This window comes from Mustela putorius, unplaced genomic scaffold, assembly GCF_011764305.1.
Source record: "Mustela putorius furo isolate JIRA1106 unplaced genomic scaffold, ASM1176430v1.1 tig00000145_pilon_pilon_pilon, whole genome shotgun sequence".
Taxonomy (NCBI): Eukaryota; Metazoa; Chordata; class Mammalia; order Carnivora; family Mustelidae; genus Mustela; species Mustela putorius.
The window spans coordinates 5,546,215-5,563,669 of NW_025421294.1; the positions used below are offsets into that span (position 1 = coordinate 5,546,215).

The 17,455-nt window shown below is 35.9% G+C and overlaps 1 protein-coding gene across 1 annotated transcript in view; it reads right to left on the minus strand.

Annotated features, from left to right (window-relative positions):
- The window catches only part of CWC27 (CWC27 spliceosome associated cyclophilin), a 193,796-nt gene that overhangs the window by 1,441 nt on the left and 174,900 nt on the right, over positions 1-17,455 (minus strand). The gene's annotated exons all lie outside the window — the stretch shown is intronic.

Sequence of the window (17,455 nt, forward strand, 5' to 3'; positions counted from 1 at the left end):
AACTACTAAGGCTTTTCCCACTTGTTAGTTAAGCAATTTTAAAGTGGGCATACCCAACACTTTTATCACAGCTGATAGAGCTAAATTGCCTATCGGATTAACACTCCCCATACACCCGTTGTAACTTTCACATGAAACCCAAATATTACATTAATTTCTTTCCCCTGAACAAGCAGAGATTTGGGCAGTAGGTACCAACACAAATCCTCCCACCCCTTTTCCCTGCAGTAGCACAAATGCTGAGTGAAATTTACTTATGTGATAAACTCTCATGGATATATTTACATTTTGAAGAAAAGATTTTGCAGAGAAATAAAATTTTACAATATTAGTGGTACTTAGCATTCACTAGCTACTGTTCTTGAGGGCTGACAAGTTGAGTCTTAACCACCATTCCCACCCCTTCCATCCCAGAAGAGCTTACTGGAATGCAATTAGTACAAGTGATATTATTATACAGATGACCTAGAATTTACTTTAAGTTACCAAGTGAGGTAAGTCACATGCACATTTTAATACTTTATTATTAATAATTTGTTATTTGCATCAGATTTCATAACTTATTTCAATACATGAAAATGCCCTATCACCTGTCAGAACTGCTGACTTCTTACATTTCTCTTGCTTTAGTAAACACCCTTTTTCACAAAAGGCATCATAGGAGATCTTGCCATTTATAATATGGCACCCTCTAGGTGGACCTAGAGGGTATTATGTTTACTGAAATAAGTCAATGACAAATACCATATTATTTCACTTAGATGTACAATCTAAAAAACCAAACAAATCAATTAACAAACAAACAGAATCAGACCTATAAATACAGACAGCAATCTTTGGGAACAGAGGGGAGAGGGGTGGGAAGATGGGCCAAATGGGTAAAGAGGTGTGGGATGAACAGGCTTCCCATTATGGAATGAATAAGTCATGGAAATAAAAGGCCCAGCATAAGGAATATAGTCAACGACATTGTAATAGTGTTGCATGGTGACATGGTACCTACACTTATGGTAAGCATGGTATAAGGTGTACATAATTGAATCACTATGTTGTACACCTAAATCTAATATAACACTGTATGGCAACTATATAAAAAAGGAAAAAAAAGAAATAACAACAAAAAAGAAAATCAGAAAATATAGTGACTTCTTTACCATAGCAAGTACAGTGGAAAAACCATGCTGATAGATAATTTCAGAAATGGTGATAATGTGGCCCATGCTTCCTTAGTTTCCATTTTAAATTGTTTCTATCTTCTTTTAAGATGCACAGATAGATTTAATGGAAGAAATAGAAAAAAGAGCTCTGAATTAAGTTTACAGTAACAGAATAAATAGCATCAATTTTATCATGGATAATCACACAATTTAGTAGGACAAATCTGTAGATTCTCTGTGGGAGGAAGAAGATAGGGTATTCATAGGTTTTGATTACAACTTTTCAATTGGAGATATTAATAAAATCCTGGAAACTACAAGTATGAAAGAAAAAGGAAATGCATCATAGGATCATTGGTTATTTAAATGGATTCCTCAAGTCTGATTTTCTTATGCTTTCAGTTACCTACAGTGTTTACGTATTAGCTTCTGAGAATAAAAAAACTCCCAATTCCTAGAAAAAGGCTGATTGTTCTACATTCATGGTTAACAAAGAACAACTAGAACCACTTTGAAACATAATTGAACTGGATTTAATCAATTAAGGATGATCTGCCTAGACCTAAATGTCAGTGACAACTCAGTTCAGTAAATACACCTTTGAAAACCAACTAGTCAGCGAGAGCCTTATGCTTTTGATAGTTGGCTAATCAGTCAGTGGTGGACTTTACTAATCATATTTCTGAAACCAACCAATCACCGACAGTCTCTTGTTGGTATTGGGCTTCTGAGGCTGCAATCCCTAAATAATCTCTGACCCCAAAACTCTATATTAAAGATTTCCAACCCACTTTGCCCAGGAACTGGACCTAAAAGCATAGCTCTTCCTTACTTAAGTAATAAATTAAACTTTTTGTTTCAGGTAATAAGAGGTGGTATTTTTCTTTGACACATCTTACGATCAGTTCTGCATTTCCCACAGAGTATATTTTTTAGGAATTTTAAGTGTATTTGCACTTCTGAGGAACAAGTTTAGAAGGGTGGCAGGATGTCCGTTTGAAGGTTTTTTACCACACATTGTGGGGAGTACAGACCCTACACTGCATTTCAGTAAGTGTTTAGCAAATGATTCTTGTGCAGATACCTAAGCTGAAACCAGGAAGTAGCTCAAAACATACCCTTTAAAACAATTTTATTCAATTTTCCTGTATTGATAGTGAAAAACAAAACCACTGTCCTTAACTTATTAATATCTTTCTATATAAACATTTTCTATTTCAAAAATTATTGCTCTCTCTGTCCAAAAATACAGATGGATTTTTTGGTAATACCCATTTCTATTAGGACTGCCCACATTTCAAAAATGACTTTACCAGCACTTGTCAATTAAAACCTTATAGGCACCTTCCTCCTTTCTATCCCATGAGAGTGGGATAGAACTAAATCCCAACCATTGGATTTAGTTGGCTCTGGTATAAGAATTGAACTCTAAACATGTGAATAACAGCACAAAGTCCACAAAGAGAAACAGATTTTCCTACAAATTTGAAAAAAACAGAAAGCCGTAAATTAAAGTAGCTGTCTTTTTCAACTGTTTGTTTCATACACCACTGCACTAAACAAGTCCAACATTTTGATTAATAACAAACCTAAACCCAGAGGAAAGAAGGGGCTATCAGCTTACAAACTACTTCAGCTTTAATATCATAATACTTAGCATGGCTGGTTACTCAGCAATAATATTTAATCTTTAATAGAAATAAAAGCATAATCAAATGGTTCACCCATTTATCTTTCAACATGCTTTGGTCACTTCATTTTAAAAAGCAGAACAAAACAGTTATTATGATTTTCAGCATAATAAACTCCTGACCTATGTGCCTCCATAAATCACAGACTGCATGAATTGAAAGCATGCCCACATTTTACAGTCTCCTGTGAGAATACACATGCAGACTTATACTACAGACTTAACTCAAGTACATAAGGTCTGGTCATTTATAATACTGTATCTCTCGATAACTCAATACTATTCACTCTGTGTCTGGTCATGGAACTGGCCCAACAAGAGCAGTTAATTTTTTGGAATTAATTGCACACTGATCATTTACATATGAACATTTTAGAAGGTTCACTTGAAGGCAAAGACAAAAACTTCAGTTCTCTTTAATAAAAAATTTACATAAGCTCAGATTCTCAAATAAGAGCACTGACTTCAGTGTGTTACAGAAATATGAAGGTTTACATTTTCATAGAGGTTATTTGGTAGAACAGGTTTTTTGCCCCCCCCCCCCAGTGGGGTTGTATGAAATTATAAACAAAGTAAACAACTGATTGTTCAAAAAGGACCTGGACCTTGACTAAACTCACTAATCTGACATTCAGTTTTTAAAGTTCTCCCAAATCGTGAAATAGATTAAGAAATGACAGCAATTGATATTAATGGAGAACACAAGAAAGGTACTTATTCTCAAATATACAGTAAGTAGTACAATATAGAATTCCAGAAAAATTTGTTTCTGACTAAAATGCATTAAGCATAAGCACAAGATTACTTATGCTTCTATTGTAAATAGCCATCTTTTTCTCAGGAAATCTATAAACTACTCCTTCCCAAGTCTCACCAATTTAGGAACTTACCACCCCATCCTTAGACTTTGGTCGGTGTTCTAACTGTTCTACATTGGTACTATTTCTCCTTCCAATCCTGCAAAGGTTCTAAAATAATATTAAGTTTTTAAAAAATTAAGTGGTTCCACACTCAACACAGGGCTGAACTCACAACGTCAAGATGGAGAGTACATGCTCTGACCTCCAGTCAGCCAGGTGCCCCTAAAATAATCTTTCTAATATATTTCTTTGACCAGGAATTACTGACTATTGTATTAGACTGAACTACCTCAGCCAGACCCTTAAAACTCTCTAACAACTACATCTTCCTATCTTACCAACCTTATTTTGTTTCTTTCATCATTTACCCTTTTGTAACTGGCTATCCACTTAATTGTGATCAGACCATCAGTTATTCGAGACGGTTTGAGTCTTGTCCATAATTGTATTCCCACCGCCGAGAATGGTGATTTGTATTGTAAAGCAAAACCCCCAGATCCTTTGTACTGGCCAGGCCTGTTGGCTGGTACTAGCTGGTCTGCTAAACTAACACTTGGTCTCCTTTTTTGGGCAGGGAACGTCTTTTATTTTTGTGATAAACTTTTAAAATGTCTAATAGGTCTGCACAAAGTCTCATGCTCAGCACAAGCCCACCTTTTCATGACCTCTCATAGCTCAGCACATACTGATTGCTGCTTTTCCACTGTCCTCCTATCACTTAATGGCTGGTTGTACTCATAGACTTCAGTGGAAGCATGCCTTATCTTCTTTTCTACTGACTATGGTTCCTACTGTAAAACTAGATGGGTTTTTTTATTTTTAATTTTTTTATTAAGTAAACTCTGTGTGCAACATGGGGCTTGCACTCATGACCCCGAGATCAAGAGTCACATGCCCCACCGACTGAGAATGGCAGGTGCTCCTTGATAGATACTTTTTAAAGCAGTTTTACATAGACTAATCCTAGAGCCCTGCATCAAACACAGGCTGTATGTTAGAATCATTCGGGTAGCTTTAAAAACTATGCCAGGCTTCTACCTCTAGAGGTATTAATTTAACTGTGCTGGGATGGGGCCCCAGCATTGGTAATTAAGTTGGTAATTAAAATTTTTTCCTGGTGACTTTAAAATACAGTCAAATTTAAGACTACAGCACTGAAGTTTAAGAATCTTTACATTTTCACATTGATTTATTTCATCAGCCATTTGTTCTGGCCCCTTCAGAGATGAACATCCAGTTCCTAATGATGAACTACTCAGGTACTTGAAGAAGCATAAGTGGCCTCTGAGCTCATTAACTGAATAATCTCAAGTGTATTATCCTTTTCTTATATATCATTTGAAGATAAGGCAAGAAACTGGACTTAATTCTTCACTCAACAAACATCTGAGGACATATTATGTGTGAGAACCTGTGTCAGACACCAGGGACGCAAGCCAAATATGACCCAGGCCCTGCCAATCTTAGCGAACAGTCTGTTAGGGAGATGCACACACAGACACCAGAACAAATGCACATCTGGGATTGCTTGCAAAGCGTGAGGTGACAGTAAGAGCATCTATGGACACAGCTCTCCACAAAAAGCTTTCACATGTTGTTTGCTATAATCTTCACAGTTGTAGTAGTATGGGGGAGGCAGGAAAGATGTTGTCATCACCCCCACTGCACAGGCAATTTGTGAGATTCATGGTCAAGAAACCTGTAGCTGGTAAGTAGTTGGTGAGGTACTCTAATAAATGTCTTCAGAGGTAAGAAATGTTCATCATGTGAAGATGGATTTAACTTTAAGAACAATCTGAAAGTTAATTCAGTGCTAAATAGAGTGAATAAGTTAAAAAAAAAATCAGATTGGGTAGTGCTTATTTTGGACTAAATTTTTTTTAAAAAAATCCAACTATAAAGAGACAAGAATGATTATTTGTTTAGTTCCCAGACTGGCCTTTAAATCAATTCCAAAAGAGAAGTTTCACAAATGTCTTGAGCAACATAGGAGGCTCTTTGGGAAAAGATACCTCTCTTTTAGAAGAAAACTTGCTAAAAAAAAAAAAAAGTAATTTTCACTGTAAATTTTTATCCCATTATTGTCTTTAGTAGCGCTGTCTAGAATCTCAGTCTCAGTTTCACCTTATACTTCCTCAAATGAGGATGCTAGGTTGGGACACCCCCTTCAGCTGGAGTCCCAAAGCGGGAGAGCCAAGTGCCCGTAGCCTGCCCCTCGGAGGTTGGTTGTTTGGCAGTCTCCTATCAGTCATCTAATTAGTAAGGAGTGCACTGTGGTTGAGGATGATATCCAGGTCTTTTCTGTTATAGATGTAACTTTCAAAATGCAAATCTAGCCATGAAAACTCTTCTGTGCTAAATCCTTTGGTGCTCCCCATTGTCTACACAATGAAACCCAAATTTCTTATTTGCACTTTGTAATTTGCTTTTGATTTCAAGGTCCTGTATCACCTTCTCTGATCCCATTTATACCCCAGACATCCTGAATTACTTGCAGTTTCCTGAACAAGACCTGCACTTTCCTGCCTGCTTCCTGCCTCTCTATGGTGATACATTTCTCTCCCTTGCCTTGGCTGAGGTGTCATCCCTTGTGGGAACCAGTCCCTGATTCCTCTCCTGGCCTGTCCTCTTTTTCTAGTGGGGTTAGGCCCTCTTCTGTACATTTCTCTAGTTTAGGCTCTCGCAACTGGAGTTGCCTCAGTTTTACTTGCCTTTGCACCAGCACCAGTCACCAATGCTTGGCAAGAAGAACACTCTCAATAAATTTCTGATGAATTAATAACTGTTTCTGGGTAACCAGTCACTTCTGGTTACTTCTAAAACCTTCGGCTAGAATTTTGAATTTTTTTTTTTTACCATTCTCCTTAATAATATTAATATATATAATTCTGAATTATTTAGCTATTACGTTTATAAACCCTTGCATTTTCTAGGTCAGTAACTTTCAAACTCCACAACACCAGAGAAAAGGTTAATATTTCAAAAAGCTAAAACAAAGTATTCCCACCACTACTAATTTTATGTTACGAAAATCCAATACTTATCTTCCTCAAATGGCCACTTAAATTGCCTATGAATTGACATTTGTCTTTTGTACTCTTTGTCTTTGAGATCTGAGATAGGGGCAAAACACATATATTGTCCTCAGACAGCCTCCCTTGAGTTGGGTTGAAAGGCCTTGCCATTCTTTGTGAAACTGTCATCCTCATAATTTGTCTTTAGTATACTGTGTTGACAGCTTCTCATTTCTCTATTAGATTAGAATTCCTAAGAAACCCAACTAAATAACTCCTAGTTATTAAAGTTTATTATTCTACAGGACTACAGATGAGAAACTTAAATGATCTGGTTGAAGGTTTCTTTTGAGGGAAAGGAGATTTGCATTTGAAAGCAAAAATAGCCCTTTTTGTTTTTAAAGAAAAATTTCAGCAAGACAAAACATTTTTCAAGTTTTGCCCACATTTGATTCTTTGAAAGGACCACACCCAGCTCTGTATCATAGATGGCCTGCAGCATACTCTTTCCACGTCACTTCTCTGGAATGTCCTACCACCCCCTTCCCACTGGTCTGTGTCCCCTATCCTTTCAAAGCCCAAGTGTAATTCCCATCCCTTATAAAAATCTTCTGACTGACCTGGCTTTCAGTATCCTTACTTTTGAGTTCTCTGACACTTTCTATGGAAACTTTTGTGCACTGCAGTTGGAAGACCTGAGTTATAGTTCAGTCACTAAATGCTACTGTAGGAAAGTCACATTGCTTTTCAGGCCTGTTTCTTTATCTGTGAAGAGGAGATTGTGATATGCGCCCTAATTATGTCACATAATTAGAATGAGATTCAAACATCATGCCTCCACCAAGTCCAACACTTATTATTTCACTTTATTTTGTATTTTGTATATATGTGCTAAACATAAACTGTGCTTGTATAAAGTTATATTTCATAATATTTTATTATACTGCATAGATTTTTTTCAGATGTTTTTGTGTACACCGTCATACACACATAACTTATTTGATCTTACTTACTTTGGAGGCTTGTATGTATATTTTAAAATATATCCAGTCTTGGGTGCCTCCGTGGCTCAGTTGGTTAAGCAACTGCCTTCAGCTCAGGTCATGATCCCAGGGTCCTGGGACTGAGCCCCGCATCAGGCTCCCTGATTAGTGGGAGGCCTGCTTCTCCCTCTCCCACTAAATAAATAAAATCTTAAAAAAAAAATCATCTGTAATTCCATAGCTCATCAATAATTATTATAAACTTATACAGGTACATCACTTCCTGTACTTTTCCTGTGCATCTCTCTGAATATGAATATATGAATATATATATAAATACATATGCATGTATAATACATATATGGATATTTGTGTGTGTGTGTATAAAGGGATCATAATGCATATATTTTATACATTTTATAATTTGCATTGTTTTAAAGATTTTATTTATTTATTTGACAGACAGAGATCACAGTAGGCAGAGAGAGAGGAGGAAGCAGGCTCCCCGCTGAGCAGAGAGCCTGATGTGGGGCTCGATCCCAGGACCCTGAGATCATGACTTGAGCTGAAGGCAGAGGCCTTAACCCACTGAGCCACCCAGGTGTCGTATAATTTGCATTTCATACCCAACTATACCACGATCATCTTTACATGGATAACTCTACTTTTTAACTTTTTTTTAAAGATTTTATTTATTTGAGAGAGAGAGAGTGTGCGTGTGTGTGTGCATGAGTGGTGGGGAGGGATAGAGAGAGGAGAACAGACTCCCTGCTGAAGAAGGAGCCAGACATGGGGCTCAATCGTCTGACTCTGGGATCATGACACAAGCCAAAGGCAGACACTTAACCTACTGAGCCACCCAGGGACCCCGGATAACTATACTTCTGTATCATTTAATTAGCTTTCCAGTATTTGGGGGTTCTTGAGTGGCTCAAATGGTTAATTGGTCTGCCTTCAGCCCAAGCCATAATCTCAGGGTCCTGGGATCTAGCCCTAGGTTGGGCTCCCTGCTCAGTACAGAGTATGCTTCTCCCTCTCCCTCTGCTCCTCCTCACTGCTCATACTTTCTCTCAAATAAATAAATAAAATCTAAAAAAAAAAATTGTCTAAGAGTTTATCCTATAGATAGTTTACAATCAACCTCATGTTGTAGGATTCTTAGGCTTGTTCAGATTTTCACCTTGATAAACAAAATGTTGCTAATAGTATCTATGTGATTAAGAGAATTTTGGATTTTCTTATTTGTAGAAATTTTGTGGAAGAAAGGCTGGTACAGTATTCTTTCTTTTGGTAGCATAATTCTTTTTCTTTCAGAAATGACCCTCTCCACTCTCAGTCCAGGTTGTTGGAGTAGAATGACATCTGCTGTCCTTGTCCCAGTATGGGGACTCATGTAATAGGCTTGCCCAGAATAACCAGTGATTACATCAGGGCATGGGCATTTGAATTTGAAAAGGCCAAACGGAATTGGTTCCAGAACTTTTCCTGGAACCATTAAGGTTGGTCATAATATAATCCTAGAGCTTCTGACGGCCATCTTTGGCACCCCCCTAGGGGAAGCCTGGCCTACGGATGAGGCCAACTGAGAGGAAAATGGAGCCAGGAGACAGAAAAAAGAGAATACTGGTTGAATTCTCTGGTCTACTCATGCCCTAGCTTTACTTCTTAAGATTCCCTTGCTGATAGAGTCCCCATTTTTGTTTAAGATATTTCTATCATTTGTAATAGAGAATCTTTACTAACGTTTAGGATATATTCCCAGAAGTAGAATTCTTAGGACAATGATTTGTACATTTTTAAGGTATTTCATATGAATGGTCTAACTTCACTCCGGAGAGGATTTATCAATTTACACCCTCATTGGCAAAGTGCCTTATTTTCCTTAATAGCTTTTGTTTCCCCTTTTCTCCCATGTTTTTGGCTATCTGTCTTTCTTCTTTTGTGATATGTGTGTCTATCCTTCGCCCACAAATCCATTTGGATTTGTGAGAAATTTTACTATATTAAGAATATAAATCTATATTCATCACATATATTCAAAATGGCTTTTCTAGCTTATCATTTGTCCTTTGATTTTATTTTTTTCTGTTGAGTTTTACTTACTATTTCCTGTCTTCCTCCCTCCACCCTTCTTTCCTTCTTTCCACCCTCTGATATAGAACTTTACAGTTTTATATAGTCATTGTGAGCAGCCTCTTCCTTTGTGGCCTGTCCTTAAAGTCATACTTAAGTCTTTCTTCACATTAATACCATGTAAATTATCCACCTAAATTTTCAACACCACTTTTACAGTTCTCTTTTCATAATTTTGGCATCTGACTGGGAAAGATCATTACTTTCTTACTCTTAAACAACATTTCTCAAAATTTGTTTATATTTTAAAATAGATTCTGTTTTTTTAAGAGGTTTAGATTTACAGAAAAATTGAGCAGTTAGTATGGAGAGTTCCCTTATACCCTCAAACCAATTTTCTCTATTATTACCATCTCATGTTAGTATGGTACATTTGTTACACTTAATGAACCAATATTGATACCTTGTTATTAAATCCATAGATTATTTATATTTCCTTAGTCTTATGGACTAAACTGTGTTCCCCCCAGATTCGTAAGTTGAAGACCTAACTCCCAATATGACTGTCTTTGGAGATATGGCCTTTATAGAGGTAATTAAGATAAAATGTCATTCTGCAATACGAATGTTGAATAATTATGTCACACATCTGAAACCAATGTTATATGCTAATTATACCTCAATTAAAAAACGATTACATGAGGTCATAAAAGTGTGCCTTAATCCAAAGAGAACTAATGTTCCTAAAAGAAGAGGAAGAACCACAAAGAGCATATGCACACAGAGAAAAGGCCATGTGATAACAGAACAAGAAGGCGGCTATCTGCAAGCCAAGGAAAGAGGTCTCATTAGAAATCAACCCTGCTGGGGCGCCTGGGTGGCTCAGTGGGTTAAGGCCTCTGCCTTCGACTTAGGTCATGATCCCAGGGTCCTGGGATGGAGCACCACATTGGGCTCTCTGCTTGGCAGGGAGCCTGCTTCACTTCCTCTCTCTCTCTGCCTCCCTCTCTGCCTACTTGTGATCTCTGTCAAATAAATAAAATCTTTAAAAAAAAATAAAAAATAAAAAAAAGAACTCAACCCTGCTGACATTTTCATCTTAGACTTCTAGCCTCCAAAACTGTGAGAAAATAAATTTCTATTGTTTAAGCCACCTCGTCTGTGGACTTTTGTTATGGTAGCCCTAGGAGATTAATACACTTAGCTTTTACCTAATGTCCCCTTTTTCTTTTTCATTTTTTTTTAAAGATTTTATTTATTTATTTGACAGAGAGAGATCACAATAGGAGAGAGGAAGGGAAGAGATCACAGAGAGAGGAAGGGAAGCAGGCCCCCTGCTGAGCAGAGAGCCCGATGTGAGACTCGATCCCAGGACCCCGAGATCACGACCCGAGCTGAAGGCAGCGGCTTAACCAACTGAGCCACCCAGGCGCCCCTAATGTCCCTTTTTCTATTCCAGTATCCCAATAAGGATATCACATTCGTTGTCATGTCTCCTTAGGCTATTCTTGGCTATGGTGATTTCTCAGAATTTCCTTGTTTTGATCCCTTTGACAGCTTACAGGAGTACTTGTTGGGTATTTTGTGGGATGCCGACACTGATGGAAATTATCTGGATGTTTTTCTCATGATCACAGTGGGCTTATGGGCTACTGGGAGGAAGACCACAATGTAAAGTGCAATTTTCATTACATTATATCAAAAGCAAATACTACCAACATGATTTATGATACTGATGTTGACCTTGATCACCTCACTGAGCGCTTGTCAGTTTTCTCACTCTAAAGTTACTCTCTGTCCTCCCCACCCCCAGCCCCAGCTTTCCATCTTGTACTCTTTGGAGGGAACTTATTATGTGTAGCCCATACCTAAGGAGGGAGAAGTTATGCTTTCCTACTCTTTCTTAAAAATTTTCTTGGCTATTTTTGCTTATATATTTTTCTCCATCCTTCAACTGGTATTTTTATTTGGATTATATTAGGTTTATGAAATAATTTTCAGACAACTTGTTTTTTGTTAAAAATTAAGCATTTTAGAAACATAGTATACCTATCTATTTAGCCATAAAACAGGTTGCGTTTTCTTAATTTAAAAAAAAATTTTTTTTTCTGGGCTCCTGGGTGGCTTAGTTGGTTTAGTGTTTTCCTTTGGCTCAGGTCATGATCTCAGGGTCCTGGGATCCAGCCCCATATTGGGCTCCCTGTTCAGTGGTCAGTCTGCTTCTCTCTTTCCCTCTGCCCCTATTTGTGCTTTCTTTCTCAAATAATAAAATCTTTATAAAAATGTTTTCTAAGTGATTATTTTAGAGCACTAATTAATTGATTAACTGATACTGATCTGTGTGTATTAATTGTGTATCTGGCCACAATAATGAAGTCTTAGAACTTCTGGTAGATAACTTTGGATTTTCTAGATCTGCAGATAACTTGGTTTCTTCCATTCCATTTTTACATATAAGTAACTAAAGAGAAGATATTGAATTTACTTATCAAACTGGAAACTGCTTCCCAGTTCACAGTCTAGAAACTTTGGAAGTCTAAAGATGACAGATACTGTTACAGGTACTTTTGCTGCTAATGAAAAATAAAGATCAAAAAATTTCTGCAGAATCTGCGTAACTAAGTTAAACATTTGGTACTTATTATAATTTTAAGAAAGTATATCTAATAATAAGCTTTTAGTTTTCCTTCAAATGAATTAATTAAAACTCATCATATAGAGAATAATGACATTATCAACCCCAAATATTACAACTCTTTTTTTTCTGTGATTCTGTGTTCACTTTTGAACTACGGCTTAAAATGTAAATGGAAATATTGTTTAAACTTTTGACATTTTCATATGATTTCTAGAATATATTTTAAAATATCAATTGGATGATTTAGTTGAAAACAATATAAATTTTTAATTTTAGAACTTTTCTCCATCACTGATTATAAGTAACTTAGGGTTATCTTTTCACAAATGTTAAAGCTTCTTTAGGAATTAAGAAGTTAAAGGGTTAAAGTATCACTCCATATAAAAGTACTGTGAGTCTTTTTCAACATGAATTAGATAGTAGAAATCACAGTAATTCATATGAAGAGACAGAAAAAACATGAGTGAGGCCAGAGATCAAAATGTGTTAAAAAACAAACAAACATCCAGGAAAGTGAAGTCACTGGGATTCTTCATGTCCAGCAGAGTAGGGCAACACAGGCCAGAGGTGACTGAGAAGCAGAAGAGGCTAAATAGGAGAAGAAAATCAAGGAGGAAAAGGATGAAAGAACACTCAAAATAGGAGACAAACTTAAAGGAAGCAGAGAAAAATGCAGACAGAAGTGGCCAAAACTTAGAAGAGTGATTTAAAAATTGACAGTGGGAGGACAGCAGTAACAAAAATTAAAAAAAAAAATGTTTTTAAATATTTGAAATACAAATGAAGATAAGTATAGGAAAATAGAGCATTAGGTAAACCAAGAAAGATGCTGGCCTATGGAAAAAGAAAACAAAGATAAACACTAGTGGAATTTTTTTTACTCTTCACCATTAACGTGGGAAAACTTCCTTTCTTCTGAATTTTGAATGAATGTTAATAGTATTTCTTCCTTGGTTTGGGGTTTTGAAAAGCCAACTCTTAAAAAAACCTTTTGTTTCCATCATTTAAAAAGAAAAAAAAAATAATCCTCATAGAGTGTCTTTAATAAATATTGAGTATTTTTGGAGCAAAAGTGAAAGATGTAATTTTTAAAATAGTTTCATCAGCATGGGAATAACTTCTCAGCTTTCCTGCTTATCTAACATGCTTCACACTCAGTAGGATACAGGTGGAAAGGTTTAAGAAGCTTTCCAGAATAAATCTGAAATACACATTCTAACACCTGCCCTGGGGTTTAACCAACTGGTCAGCCAATAACATTTAATCTATGGCTAGTGAACTAACAAAACAACTTGGGAAGATGGAGTTCTCAGTCAAAAAGTCCTGGTAAGCAGCTGGGGTACATGGCTATCTGCCCATCTCTCTCAGAACAAATCCATGAACAAAGCAAACTTACCTAATGTGATAGAAATTTATTTCAGTTCAAACTATAAAAGCAGAGTCAATACAGAAGAGTTTTCTTTAGACAGAAAAAAAAGGCAGAAAAAGGTGACTTTGGGGACTTGTCAGAGGGCTTAGAAATAAAATAACCACCTTTCCCACGGTCAGCGACCCTGACAAGTTCCTATTTATGAAGAATCTCATTTGGTCTTCTGCAGCATTATTTACTGCAGCATTATTTACCTTAATAAAATGAACACTAATTAGGGAACAAGGTTTATAATCCTATTCCTTGTTTCATTTTATCACTACTTTAGAACTTGGCTAAGAGGAAGAGAAGAAAAACATTTACATTATACTGAGCTCGTAATTCTCTGCTCTCTAAAGTGATGATGTTCTTTTGCATTATATTTAAATTTTATTTTCAACTGATATCCCCTCCACCCCTCCCTTTTCTCAGTACCAGCTCAAGGAGAAAAAACAATATTTCATTAATGAGGCATTACTGTTTACCATAAAATTATCAAATCTCAAGTTTATTTTTTCTCAAAAAGAATTATGATAAAAACTAAAGTTATCTACTGCAACTTATTATGGGTTAATTAAGAAAAGGTCATAAAATTTGTCAAACATTATAGTAATGGTATAAATTCCAATAATTATTTTGATAGATCTACTAACAAATACAGAGGAATTACTTTCCAAAAATAACAATGACAATATAAAAAATGAGAATAACAAAACATTTATTGAGCACTGACACCCTGCTAAATCCTCTAAAAAAAGTATTTCATTTAATCCACAAACTAACCTATCAGAATTACAGTTTAACCTATCCTATTACGGTGTAAGGAACAGGATTAGAAAGATTATACAATTTGCCTAAAATCACATACCTAGTAAATTTCCAAGTGGGGATTCAAAGCAGGTTTGACTCCAAATCCCATACTCATAACCAATCTATTCTTTATATTCCCATGGAAAATTATGACTAAATGTGGGTAAATGAGGCACTTCTTTTTAAGTTAAACTTTTAAATAACTTTCTGAATTTTAATTCTTCAGATAATACAGGGTTTATAATATTAGGAACATGGACTTAATATCTACCATGATTTTAAGGGAGATAGACAATTTTTGACCAAAAATTTATAATAAAGTCCTGAAGTCACTTGTTTGGCCTTGTTACCACAGTTTACAAAAAAAAAAAAAAAAAAAAAACAACAACAACACTGCTTTCACAAGCAAATGTGAAAAATATGTAGGTTAGATAAATTGTTACAATATAAAACACACACACACACTTGAACTAAGCATGATTAGCTGTTTTTGAGATCTACTACTTACTAGCTATGAGATCTTCACTAAAATTACTTAACCTTTCTGTGCTTCAGATTCTTCCCACATAATCTGGGCATAAGAATAAGATCTAGCTTATAGGTTTAAACAAGATTGATGCTTTGTACATGTTCAGGAAAAGTTAGCTCCTTCTTAAAACTTTTATTTCTACTTAAAAACAGGCCAAGCCCAACATTTTAAATATTATGGCCAACTGAATTAGCTGCACACAAGGAACAGAAAGAACATTATTATTAAATTTAACTTGGTTATCTTCAATAATACCAGAGAGGATAAGGGGTGTTAATAATTCAAAATGGTAGGTAGTAGGAAGAATATTAATGAATGTCTTTGGAAGATGACTTTGTGGCTTACATATATATATGGCCACCCTAGATGTCCTGGGGATTGACATCATGTATAACAAAAATGAGATGTTATCCACTATATGACTTTGTTAATCCTTTGTGCTTTTTTGTTCAGTACCAGGGAGATGGAAAAAATTCTGTTGAAACTTCTCATAAAACATTTATAAACTTATACTATAAAATGGCAATCAAATATCCTAGATTTTGTTCTTTTTTTATTCTTCATGCTACTTATTTTCCATATGCAATCTTTTCCATTACTTTGAAGGTAGGGAGTTTGTCTAAAGACTGATTATTTCCTTTTTGGCACTGGGGCTGCAATTCAGGTAGTGGCCACCTGTTAAATAATGGGACCTTTTATTGATTCCATGGTCAATTGTCTAAGATTTTTCCAGGTGTGGTTACCTCAGAGAAAATACGAATGGAGCAACATTATCCAGATGCTTAAGCTTTTAAAGTAAAAATATGTGTTGAACAATAAAGGTCCAACTTGCTTACCAGATATTAAATAGTATTATTTGGCTACAATAATTTAGTAGTGAAGTACTGACACAGGAGTAGACAGAAAAATCAATGTAAAATACTGAAACTGACCCCAAAATATTCCCAAGTCCTTACTCTATGTAAAGGATGTGTTTAATAGCGGGGGGGGGGGAACACAGGACTATTCAATTGTGGAAGTTAGCAATATAGAAAAAAGTGCTGCAAGAGTAATTTAACATAATCACGAAATAATCAATTCCAGGTAAAGATGTCAGTTAAAAATAAAAATAAAATTATAAAACACTAGAGAAAGATACAAGTAGGTATTTATATAATCCTGGCATTATGAAAACTTAAAGAGTGACATTGGGCCACAAACATGAAGAAAAAATTGGCAGATTTAGCAATGCATATTTAAAACTCCACGTTAAAAGCAAAACAAAACAACAATCATAATGGCAAACTAGTAACAATATTTAAAACCAAAAATATCTTTCATATGTAAAAAATTTGGTAAATCAGAAAGAAATATATAATCATACAATAAACAGCCACCACCACAAGGTGATGAAATATAAATGGACAGTTAACATCTTTAAAAAGTTCAACTTCTTTTTTTTTTTTAAAGATTTTATTGGGGCGCCTGGGTGGCTCAGTGGGTTAAAGCCTCTGCCTTCAGCTCTGGTCATGATCCCAGGGTTCTGGGATCGAGCCCCATATCAGGCTCTCTGCTCAGCAGGGAGCCTGCTTCCTCCTCTCTCTCTGCCTGCCTCTCTGCCTACTTGTGGTCTCTGTCTAATAAATAAATAAAATCTTAAAAAAAAAAGATTTTGTTTACTTACTTGAGAGGGAGAGAGAGAAAAGGAGAACACAAGCAGGGGGAGTGGCAGGAAGAGGGAGCGGGAAGCCAGCTCCCTACTGAGCAAGGAGCTCAATGTGGAGCTCAGCCCCAGGACCCTGGGATCATGATCTGAGCGGAAGGCAGATGTTTAACCGACTGAGCCTTTTGACTGAGCCATTGACTGAGCCACCCAGATGTCCCTAAGAAGTTCAACTTCACCAGTAAACAACGAAATACAAAATAATACAAAGTAGAAACTGGCAAAGATTAATGTATCTTTATCTGTTATCTGTGATATATTACAACATACACATAACATAATACTTTGGAGAAATCAGCAACTTCATACATTGCTGGTACAGGTATAAATGATTTAACTTTCTGGAATGCAATCTAGCAAAGATGTTATCAAGGCACACCTGAGCTGACAAAAATCAGAATGATTTGGGGCAAAGAACTGGCTGAAAGGGGCATGAGGGAACTTTCAGGGGTGATGTATATGTTCTAGCACTTGTGTTTAAATGGGTGTAGGCAATTTTTAAAATTGAACAAATTATTTTGAGCATAAGAGGAGCAATTTCTTATATGTAAATTATTCCTTGTTAAAGTGAAAAAAAAACATATTTAACTC